The 12,500-nt window shown below is 41.9% G+C and overlaps 1 protein-coding gene across 2 annotated transcripts in view; it reads left to right on the top strand.

Moving 5' to 3' along the window:
• LOC308104130 (caskin-2-like) overlaps positions 1 to 12,500 on the top strand; it is a 69,079-nt gene that overhangs the window by 14,404 nt on the left and 42,175 nt on the right. The window lies entirely within an intron of this gene.

The raw sequence follows: 12,500 nt of genomic DNA, 5'->3' as shown, positions 1-12,500 counted from the left end.
CTCCATTTTTAACAATAGAGTGAGTGTGTTGGATAACAAGGCCCCTCATCTGATGCACACGCTTTTCTTATCTGATCGGTGCATGTGGGGTTTCCTCGCAACAGCGCACAGTTGTCGTATCGACAGATGCAGCGATAGAGAGGCTGATGAAGAATTGATGAAGATGAAGTGTGTCAAATTGCAAATCAAAATACATCAAAATTATTTGATGTACTGTGTGTGTGTGTGTGTGTGTGTGTGTGTGTGTGTGTGTGTGTGTGTGTGTGTGTGTTTGCTTTTGCGCATGATGTGTGTATATGTTTGCGTACACTGCACTCTTGACTCTGCACTATTGACTGCTTGAGCTGTCCTTTGTATAGTAGCTTGACGATATTAAACAATCCTCTCAGTAAACACTGCAGCTGCATCAACACATAATACACACACACGCACGCACGCACGCACACACACACACCACAAGTCTCCGCCTCCATAGTCCACATGTACCACTTAGGGATGGGCTGCATATATAGCCAGATAAAAAGATAAAAGAAAATAAAAAATGAAAGGCAAGCTATTCATTTTCAGTGCTGCTCTGTTAGGAGGAACCCCCATGCAGGATTGCAGAGACAAAGGTTTTCTGGTTCACCTATTTAAAAGTGTATCCCGATCTCACCTTTGGGGTTGTTTTATCCCCACAGGCGCTTTTCACGCTCATCTGACACTCTCATCAGCGTTTGGCTCGTTCTCAGCATGTGGCTCACGAACATGCCCGATTCAGTTCTTCTTCAACAAATACAGATCTGAGGGGTTAAATGGGATGCTGTCGAAGCACACTGTAGCCTACTGGATGTTCCGGTTTACTTTGTTTGCTCTTGGTATGGTTCGGTTGACATGTCATGCAATCAGCCACTCAGGTTATTGATTATCTGCTGACCTATCAGCCCACTGGCTTGACAAATCAATTTTACAGTCAGTTGTATAATTATTCATAGGTTCACTATGGATAATTAGACTGGCAACCTAATTAGGATTTAACCACTTGAACCCTAGCGTCCCTATTCTGGGGCTAACACTAGGGGAAAATAGACGATCTACAGAGCTCGTAGAGCTTGTAGATTACAGTGTTTCACTTGATCTTTTTCTTGCCACTTCCCTCTCTCTCCCCTTCTCTCTCTTTTTCTCAGTCTCTATAATCACCTTCTTTCCATAAGTCCCATGATTGTACCATAGCTGTGTGTTATGCAAAGGAAGTCTCTCTTTTTTTGAATATCACAGCTACAGTGAGAGCTAAAATAGGCAGTCTCTCTCTTCCTCACTTTGAGCTGGATGATGCTTCACACATTGAGAGTTAACATCCCAGTTTAATCACATTCTATGGCATACACACGCACGCACGCACGCACACACACACACACACACACACACACACACACACACACACACACACACACACACACACACATAGACACACACACACACACACACACACACACACACACACACACACACACACACACACACACACACACACACACACACACACACACACACACACACACTTACACATGCTGCAAAAGCCATCATGATCACCTCCCCACCTGCCTTGGAAGCTACTGTAGCTCAACTCAGATGAGTATAATGATGTTCACATAAATACATAAACACTAGTCCTAACCCACCCGGGAGGCTGGGTTTCTTCAACACTTTTGTGATTGTAAAAAGAATGAGGGGTTATGGGTAGTAGAAAACATTGCACAAAATGAGGCAATATCGTCAGCAGAATCCTGCCATTATTACTCAAGAAAACAGAAAAAAGGTTGCTCATGGAGGTAGATCAATTTTGACTCCTCATTAAATAAAGGTTACATACATACATTAGGGCATTCACGAATAGTGACTTTTAGCATTTGAATTATTCGACCTATAAGTATTTTTTGTATTTTTTTATTTTTAATGGCATTGATGACTCGACTCAAGGAATGCGAGTTGACGTCACACCAGAGCTCGCAGCTGCGTGTCTGCTGTAGAAAAGCCACTAAAACAAAAAAAAACTAAAAATAGTGGTTTGATAGTCGAATATTCGAATATTCGTACATACATACATACATACATACATACATACATACATACATACATACATACATACATACATACATATACTTTCATATATATAGTAGAAAACATTGCACAAAATGAGGCAATATCGTCAGCAGAATCCTGCCATTATTACTCAAGAAAACAGAGAAAGGGTTGCACATGGAGGTATAATAAATAAAGGTCACATACATACATACATGCATACATGCATACATGCATGCATACATACATACATACATACATACATACATACATACATACATACATACATACATACATACATACATACATACATACATACATACATACATACATACAGTACATGTCACATTTCTATATTTATTTGCTGTGTACCTACCTTGGGGCATAAACAACCTCAGTGTGTCTGTAGTAATGTGAAGGAACATAAATGTTCCGACGGACACATTCCTAATCATATGTTTTCTGTGTGTTAGTAGGCATTCCGTGGAACGTGTGGGTTGTGGTCAAACTGTCTTGGTGGTTTGGTTTGGTTTGGTTCTGGGGCATGTGTTTACCCTCCCAGTGATCCATGGAGGCAGATCGATGTGTTCTTTAGATAAGTGTTTGCCTTGATGAGGTCCTTACCCGACCACAAACCATTTATCTCAAGAGACGGTTGACAGCCCTAAATTACCCCCCTCCGCTGCTCTGTATTTTGGTTAGTGCCCCGGGCCTCTGTGGCTTCGCTGTGTGCACGTTGGCTCGTCTCACTTCATCATGCTATAAGGGGGTCATCCCAAGCCACAGCTCTGGAATCAAGTTTACTTCCCAGACTTTGTTGATGATAGGAATCTGTATTGAAACGGCTCAGAATTCCATTTTGTATTATTCCATTTGCGTGACTAGAGAGAGAGAAAATAGATCTTTAATGGAATTCTAATTAGGCTAACCAGCTAAACTGTATCCTCATGTCAGCTCATGTCCTCTCCAGTCAAGCCTTCCCTTCAGCTGATTTTGTACAGTAAGTGTGTTATATTACTTGTTATGTCTCATCTCCTGTGTTTTCTTTGGTTTGGTTTGGTTTCCTATTAGGACAGCAGTTGAGCTTGACAAATGGTGGCTAGGATGAATATATGCTATCCACGTAAAGTATGTCAGAGGAAAGAGATGAACAAAGTTCGTTATACAGTACGATCGGTGATATGCAAGAAAAGTTACACAAACACAAGTTTCTGTTGTGTTTTGCGAGCCACCCAGACATGTCAGACATGCAGATGAGGGGCAAATGTCAACAATCCACAGTCTGTTCTGTCTGACACCACTAAACTTAAACAGCAGCTACAGTTACATGTTGATTGTTCAGCACCCGATGAACAAACTATAGTGGAATGTTTCCAAATCCATTTCCCAAAACATAACCATAACCACCCCCCCCCCCCCCCCAAACACTTTAAATACTTGCTAAAACGCAGCAGGATTGCGCTTGTGTTTCCCTTATTTTGTTGTTTTGTTTGTTGTTTGTTGTGTGTTTAGTTTTTCTCGCCTTAGTCTGGAGTTATTTGTGTATTTGTCAGATTTTTTGCTGCAAGCCTTTTTTATATAGAAGCCATTGCCCAGCTCCTTACTCACCTGACACACAAAACAATCCCCCTTTATCTCACCTGAAAAGATACATCTGTGTGTTTTTCCTCCCTCCTCCACCCACTGCTCTCTTCCTTCTTCTCCTTCCCTCCCCTTGTTAGTGTGGTTGCCCAGAATGGGCAACCAGACTATAGTACTCTACTGACTTTATAGATAAACTTTATTTCAGGCTGCTACTCCTCACACAGTTTTTTTTTCCCAATTTCGTGCCATATGTCAAAATGACCGGCTTCATCGGGAATCGTGCGCTTGTACTTTGCTAAGAGATTGGTTACATAGTTTTATTGATATTGATTTATTAGTGCATTAAATGTCCCCATCCACTTTAATGGGAAAATGAAAAAAATAAATAAGTATTTTTTTCTCAAAACCCGTAAGCGCTAGAGTTACAAGACTTTAAGGGGAGGTTTATAATATTGTTTGAAATTATTGAAATAAAAATTATATCATTGGGCCTCATGGTGGCGCTATAACAGCCCCCTTTACGTTTTGGCCTATAACTCTTGAACCGTAGGTCGTAGAATAGAAATCTTTTTCCCCCTAGATTCCTTGCGTCATGACTTAACTCCCCATATAGGCCACGCCCATTTGCGTCAGGATAGATTTTCCGCCATTTTGAATTTTCTTCAAAACACACTTTTAGCTCCTCCTCCCACATATTTTGGTCAAATTTCACAAAAATCGGTACTGATGATCTCTGGACCCATGCGATAATCTGGACCGAAACAGAATTTTGATAGTCCATACCGTTCGTCCGTAAATGGCTTCCAAAGTTAGCGGAAGGGGCCCGTTTTACAAAAAAGGCCACAAATCACTAACGAAACGTCCAGTCAATCCCAAATTTGAATCACATGTCGAGGGTGGTTCAAAACTCAACGAATCCCCAAAAGCATTTTCACTTTGACCCATAGGGTGCGCCACAACTGTGCAAAACGTAACCGTTTGATGCAAAAACATGATTTTTGGGGGATCACTCCTCTCAAATTGAAATGCAGGTGATCTCAGGAGTGACATGACGATGTCATTGGCCCGCTACATTTGTGGGAGGGGCTTATTTATTTTAGTGGGAGGGGCCTATTTCTTAAAATCAAAACACCATGTATCACGAACGCAGGATCCAATCAGCACCAAATTCGAATGGCACGTCACGCGGCCTCCGACGGTATTCCTCCAAGCGTATTCCTCAAGTCCCGGCGGCGGAGACCCGCGACCAGCGTCGGCGCAACCACACTTTGCAATTTCCCAGAATTGCGACGCGTCTAGTTGAGAGTTGTTTTACTCCCCACAACAAGCTGATTTTTTTGCACATCAAAGCCCTGACATTGCTTTTGTTCTGTCCAGGATGCATCTTCACTGCTGTCGGAAAGGGAAAAAGTATGAGTTCAGTACAATACAAAAATCCTGCGTGTCTTTTTAACTTGCTGCAAAACCCTGAGTTTGACGCTGAGAGTGTAAAAATAGTCGAGTGCTTGTGTTGCGCACCGCAAATAGATGATCTACAAGTTCACAACACGTTGTCGTGAGCACATTGTGCAACCAAGTATAAATTAGGCATACTGTAAGTGTGTGCTCAGGACTTTGCATACTGAGCAAATCTGAGCTCAGCTTGTGGGCAAAATTATTATTGTGGTCTCCCTCCCAGTCCCAGGCATTGGATGACGTTCATGAGCATGACATGTTCTCTTGAAAACGATTTGAAAACAATATGCACTCTGCATTCAGGCTGTGTTTGCATAGTATCTGCTCACGAGAGGTGGATGTTAAAAGATTTGTTCCTTCGCTTAGCCCCTACAATTTTCCCTTGTCCTTCCAACGAAAGCCAGAGCTTCAGATTTACCACATGTGTACACACGCATAACACACACACACACACACACACACACACACACACACACACACACACACACACACACACACACACACACACACACACACACACACACACACACACACACACACACACACACACACACACCTTATGGCTGAGATCATTTCATTGTAACAGTATAACGTTTGACTGGTTGAACATTTCAACGCTTTCTTCTCCTAGCTAGGAAAAAATAAACTGTGTAATTTAAGCGACAGTCACTTATGCTGTTGGTGCAGCATAGCTAGTGTTGTATTTGTTGTTGTTTGTGTGTGTGTGTGTGTGTGTGTGTGTGTGTGTGTGTGTGTGTGTGTGTGTGTGTGTGTGTGTGTGTGTGTGTGTGTGTGTGTGTGTGTGTGTGTGTGTGTGTGTGTGTGTGTGTGTGTGTGTGTGTGTGTGTGTGTAGTATGTGTGTAGTATGTGTATGTGTATGTCCCTGTCTGTGTGTGCATTCATATTTGTCTGTGTGTGTTGTGTGTGTGTGAGAGAGAGAGAATTATGTCTCGAGAACAACGCCCCCGCAGGACACAGTAAATGAATGGTTTTGTGTTTTTGCAGACGGTATATTGCATTGCAAATTATCACGTTGGTTGAACGCGTGGGGAGCGCTGTAGGGAGAGGGGGATCACACACCGTCAACATGCTGGTAATTTAATTGATCCTGATGACAGACTAAGCCCCCCCACACACAAAAATGTCATAATTTGTTGCGTAGGAGACAGCGTTGCCATGTCCGCTTATTATAAGCAACTTAGGGCTTGTTTTTCTGTCAAGTCGCTTGTAAATATTGGTAGTTGCGGGTTGTTGTTTTTTTTTTTGGGGGGGGGGGGGGGGGGGTTGTTTCTAAAGTGTAGTTACTTATTTGGGCTTGTTTCCTATATGTTGTTTAAACCAGTGGTTCTCAAACATTTTCATGTCAAGAACCCCCCAAATTAATATGTCTCTGTCCGCGGACCTCCCCCATCTGAAACACTGGTAGGAGACCACTCATAGAGGAGCGGATAGAGTAGGGGAGGGGAGGTGGAGACGCGGAGCAGCAGAACGTGGGGGAGTCAAGAGAATAGAAGATAGACATCTATTCAGTGTCTCCCTCAGAGTGAGTAGGATGGTGTAGTGGGGCGTGCTATGCCAGGAATGCCCGCTCGCTCGTGTTGTAACTGGAACTCCTAAAAGGCGGCGTTCTCCCCTCACTGTCACTGGGACAGTTTAGAACCCCGTCTGGCATTGCCCAGTGCCCACAAAGATCTACTGGCTCAAAAAGCCCTGTGTTTCAACGCGTTGTGAGCTTGTGGATCGTCTACTTTCGGCGAAGAGATTTGGTGTGAATCGAAAAAAAGAGTGCACCAACAGAAAACGAGAAAAAAAACAAGGAAATAAATTCAACCATGTGTGGTCTGTGTGGCAGAAGTCAGCCGTTCCCCAGGAGAAGAGGTGTCTGACCACTTTGTCAGTCTTAACTTCCGACGTTCCGATTTTGAAGGAGGTGTATCGTCTCCTCACATGATCAAATAGAACCTTGACTTGACAATGGACGACAACGTTACCCAGCAATCATCATTTACTATCACAGACAACCATATGAAAGAAAATATGAACGTATTCATTTCATTTGTTTTAATAGTTTATATTTTTTTTATGGAATAAGCTATAATGTTGTTATAGATTGCTACAGACTATTTTACCAAAACAAATGAAAACCATGACGGAGATGGGTTTGGCTTTTCCTGGGTATATAGCAAAGGGCAGTACATTAAACCGTTTGTAGTTTAAATAGTTCACCCAAAAAAAAAAAATCTATCGATTATTTGATGACCAGCGGACCAGTAGAGTCGACAGCGGTGAGACACAAAGGAGACTCTTTGTGTCTCCTACCGGAATTTGACGGTCATCACATTTTTGGCTTAGGAATGCGACAAAAACTAAAAAATATCCATGAATTCAATCTCCATTGGGTGACTAAAAAAAAAGTCATTTTGGGGGTGAACTATCCCTTTAATGTGAGTTCTTGGCCTTGGGGCTCACCTGGTAGAGCGCATACCATTAAGGCTTAGTCCTTGCGCAGCTGGCCTGGGTTCGAATCTGACCCGAGGCCATTTGCTGCATGTCCATCCCCATCTCTCTCCCCTGCCATGAGGGAAAAAAGGGACCCATTCTCCCCCAAACACCCTGCGGAACCCATTGCAACCGCACTGCCCGCACTGTTTGAATGGATACAATAAACTACTCTCATTACATCATTACAGTGTAACCAGAGTAGATAAGCTATGATATGGAGACAAATGTATGGACAGTGAACACAGAAAAGTAGTGCAGCATGTTGTCATCACTAAGACAAACATGACGTTATAATATGTCGTTGTAGCCTACCTACTACAGTACATTGAAATGTGTGCGCGACCCGCCCAGCTCCAATGTGAGTAAGATCCTGCACTTACTTCTGAACAGAGTTCTGTCATTCAGCGTTCTGTGTGTAGGGTTGTCACGATTATGACATTTTACTTGACGATTAATTGTCGCTCAAATAATTGCAATTAATGATCTAATTGTGTCGTTGAACATTATTGTGGAACATTATGAATGAGAATTACATTTCTGTTTCGCTTTTAGGCTTCGTAAAGGTGCACAGGGCAGATATGACAAATAACTTACATCATTTAATAACTTAATGCTTTATATGAATAGTGGAAATAGCCGATCTACAAGCTCAAAATGCGTCACGATGTGACGCGTTTTGAGCTTGTAGATCTGCTATTTCCACATTTTTTGGAAAATGTTTGAAAATATTTTTCAACATGGATGAAAAATGATGATTATGACTATTATGCAAAAACGAAGTGCGATTAACTAATTGTGATTAAGCGATTATGGGTCTTCAACAGGAGGTCCGGGACCTCTAGGGTATCCTCAGAGTTACTGTACAACAGGGGGGTGGCCACATTTTTTTTTTTTTACTTAACCACTTGAACCCTAGCATCCCTATTCTGGGGGGGGGGGGAAGACATTCACAGAAAACAGCAGATCTACAAGCTCGCCAGACGCTGCAGCGCGACACATTGTGAGCTTGTGGATCAGCTAGTTTGGCAAAGAGGTTTGGTATAGAGGGAAAAAAGAGCAGACCAAGTACAAAGGTCAAGTCTACCAAGTGTTGAGGGTTTGAGTGGTAATATCTGAAAATACACATAAACACAAATTCAACATATTTATAGAAAAGATAATGGGTAAACAAACAAACCAAAACATTAATTTACAAAACACTGATGTCAAACAAATCTATGTGTCACAATTTGCAAAAACCGGCAAACCCAAAAGCAGAACACAACAAAGTCAAAGTCCAAGGGTGTTTATTGAAACAAAGGTGACGTGGTGAGCAGGCCGAGGCTGGTGGCAGGCAGGCAATGAAGCAGGTTAGTATGGCCACTGAGGCAGCGGAGAAAAGAATCACAACGAGCAAAACAAGGGTTTCAAAAACACTGAACTGTAGCACTGGGACGCTCCAAGAGTATATTCTAGCAGTAGCTGGCAAGATGCGTGACCACACAGGTGCGGTTGTGAAACAATCTGGTGGTGAGTGGAGTGAAGACCAGGGTTTAAATACTGTGGAGGTTGGCAGGTGAGGGAGACGAGGGGACTGGAAACAGGTGTGCCAAAACTGGAAGCTGGAGCCATGCCTACGCCCACACACACACGCCCACTCACAAAGACACAGACACAAAGACAAACACATAGATAGACACACAAAGACACTGACAGAGACTGTGATTTAATCTGCAACACAATTTGATACAATATGTAGTGGGGGTACCTGTTTTGTCTCAGTCTCAGCTAAGGGGTCCTTGGTTAGAAAAACATTGAAGACCCCTGTCATATAGGATACTGCTAATATATTTGAAGGATGGCAGTCCATGCCAGTACAGTCTCAGGAATGAGACCTCAAACCTGTGGGTGGGTGCATGTGGGCCACTCTGCATGAGATGGACAGAAAGACAAAAGACACACATTGTTCTCTCAACCCATACACACGCATGACATTTTCAATGTTAAAATTCATACTGTACATGCATGTACAATTGTACATGTCTGTGATTTCAAGACGCCACTGTGTAACCCTATGCTGGTGGTATGTTCCTTTAAGTTGTTGGCGGGCTGAGCGCGCCGGGCAACGAGTGATGGGATTGTTGTCTTGTTTTCTTTCTGTTCTGGTGTAGAGGGAAAGCCGTCGCGCTAAAAAGAGTTTAAGTATTATTTGTTGTTACTACTACGGGTGATACGTGTTGTGAGTCTCCATCTATAAGGGTGGTGGTGAGTGAAGGTTTCTGTTGAGACGCACGCGCGGAGAACCAGTTGACACCAGGCAGTATCACACGACAAGCTCTAAAGTTTAATACACACATAGAGAATATATACAGTATTGTACAGTGGACACATGACGTGACCAGAAGATATAGAACAAGGACAAGAACATAAAGGATAGGAACAGAACATACATCTTGTATCATTGTGCACAGACGTCAGTATCTCTGATAAAGTACTTGATGGTCATCGTATCATTGATATCAATAAGCTTACGTAGATGCACATGTGTGTGCTGTGTCAAGCAGATGAAGTCATAAATCATGACAATACGAAAGAACCCTGGCTGTTCACATGGATTTAGTGGATCTATTTTTGTCATTAAATCATCAGTTCTTCAGCACGTCTTTCTAGTTCTTTCATTAATAATTGAAGAAAGGATAAGGATTATTCCAGAAAGGAAGAGGAAGGTGGTTATAACTGTATTAGTCCATTTTAGTTTCAGTGCATAAGTTGTTCAAACGTCAGCACTTTAAAATGGCAAAGTGGCTTAAGACTGACTTAAGACAGATCAGACTCAGTTGAATGTGCGCGAACATTAAGACTTGGGTTTTGGGGTATATTGACACATTGATGATTATTTCAATGTTCATCTAACCGCGGCCTCTTCTGCTGGCATATTTGCATGTAGTACCGGTACATCCAATGTAAAATAGAAACAATACATATCAAAAGAAAACAAGTTATTGTGCAAGAAAAGGAAGAAGCCAACAGGCTTATTTAGAATAATTTCCTTAATAAAAGAGATCATTAACAAACATACATTAACAATTCAATAAGAACAATACAAAAGAATACAAGCTTACAAGGGGACCAGCACTGCGATAAAGAAATGAGCACAATAATTGCACAGAAAATAAATCTGAATTAAATCATACAGACTACAGTGAGGAAGACATTTTTATATATGTTTTGTGTTTCTTAAATATTGGCAAGGATAGTGATGACTTTAGTGATGCGTCTAGAGAGTTCCACAACTGAGGAGCATTGTAATTGGCTAGTGGTGTACTACTGTAGATCCCATAAGGCAGACAGACAGGTGCCAATAGGCTAGTGTGCTAGCTTCATGGGACGTGTATCTATTTGCCACCTCTGTGAAGTACCCTGGAATTATTCATTCACAAAAATGGCATTGTTGTAATTGTGTTCTTTGGAAAATATATGACAATTGAGTTTCTTGGATTGTTGTCAGTATGCACACAAAATGTAATGCTGATTGGCCTAGTCGTGTGGAATATTAGCTGCAGAAATACACGCACGCACACACGCACGCACGCACGCACGCATGCACACACACACACACACACACACACACAACCACACACACACACACACACAGTGGTGGAAAAAGTACTCTGACAAGCCATGTATTCAAAAAGTATTGGCATCAGAATTTGTCAAGCATTTTCAGAAATTGCTTATTTTTATTTATTTATTTATTCACTCATTTGTTATTGTATTTTTCCAGTGAGGTTCACTGTAACTGCTTCAAATATAACCTATTTAAACAATTCTGAGATAATATATCATTGCCAATATTACTGGCACCCATAATCCATAATTAGAGAATTAATTAATACTCAGATTTTTGCTGTGTGCATGGTATTGAAATTATGGTGATTGTTGTCTGCTAAGTAGAATATAAAATAATATAAATATAATGTATTATCCCCCTTATTACATGGCTACTTACTGTACGAACACAATCAATAATTACATGAATAATGAATAGTGATTTAAAAAGCATTTATTTTGCTTTCAAGTTTCGGTTTCCACAACATAGGCAGGCAGTGATCTGTTATTGAGAACAGAGGACTGCTATCATCAAATAACAGACCGCAGAATGCCACGATTGACCAATCAGACTCGAGCATTCAACAAAGCAATGTAATAAAGCTGAATATCACCCTTTTCCAGTGTTTCTCTGCATTGCGAACTCTCTCTCTCTCTCTCTCTCTCTCTCTCTCTCTCTCTCTCTCTCTCTCTGTTCTGTGCCTCTCTTTCCCCCACACACGGCTGTGATTTTCTCACAGAAGTGGGAGAGAAAACAGTGAGAGGCCTGACTCCTATGAATGGCTCTGTATTCAGCAGACGCCTTGGCACAGTTGGCAGCTCTCCTTGGGTGTGGGGCTGACAGTGGTCCCTATACAGTAGATGCCCTGTGCAGTAGGATGGTCTTGGGATATTTAGTAAGAACTCAGTGCCACAATGTACTGAAATATGGGATGAGAGAGGAAGATGGAAGGAGACTAGCCATGGTATTGAAGATTTGGCCCTTTGATGTAGCTACTGTATAGTCTAACTTTATATAATTTAGGCCAAGGCCTATAGGGAGAATAGCAGCTTACAGTACTTGAAGCCACGTCTTAAGAATGGCTGGTGGCTGGAAAGAGATAGTTGGGCCGATATTGACCAGACGTGAGTGATGGTCCCGTGGGGACGGATTCCCACTGAGACAGGCTGAAGCTGGGTTGGAATGGTGTCATGCAGGTCCTGTTGATGTGTTGAACCATGGAGAACTGTGGAAATAAGACAAGTGTATAAGAGAGTAAATGAGTGAGTGAGTGAGTGAGTGAGTGAGTGACTATATGTTAACCTGATG

This window comes from Gymnoscopelus braueri (genome assembly GCF_963280865.1).
Source record: "Gymnoscopelus braueri genome assembly, chromosome: 17".
Classification (NCBI taxonomy): Eukaryota; Metazoa; Chordata; class Actinopteri; order Myctophiformes; family Myctophidae; genus Gymnoscopelus; species Gymnoscopelus braueri.
Note: the sequence above shows the minus strand (reverse complement) of the source record. Positions and strands in the feature narration are given on the sequence as shown.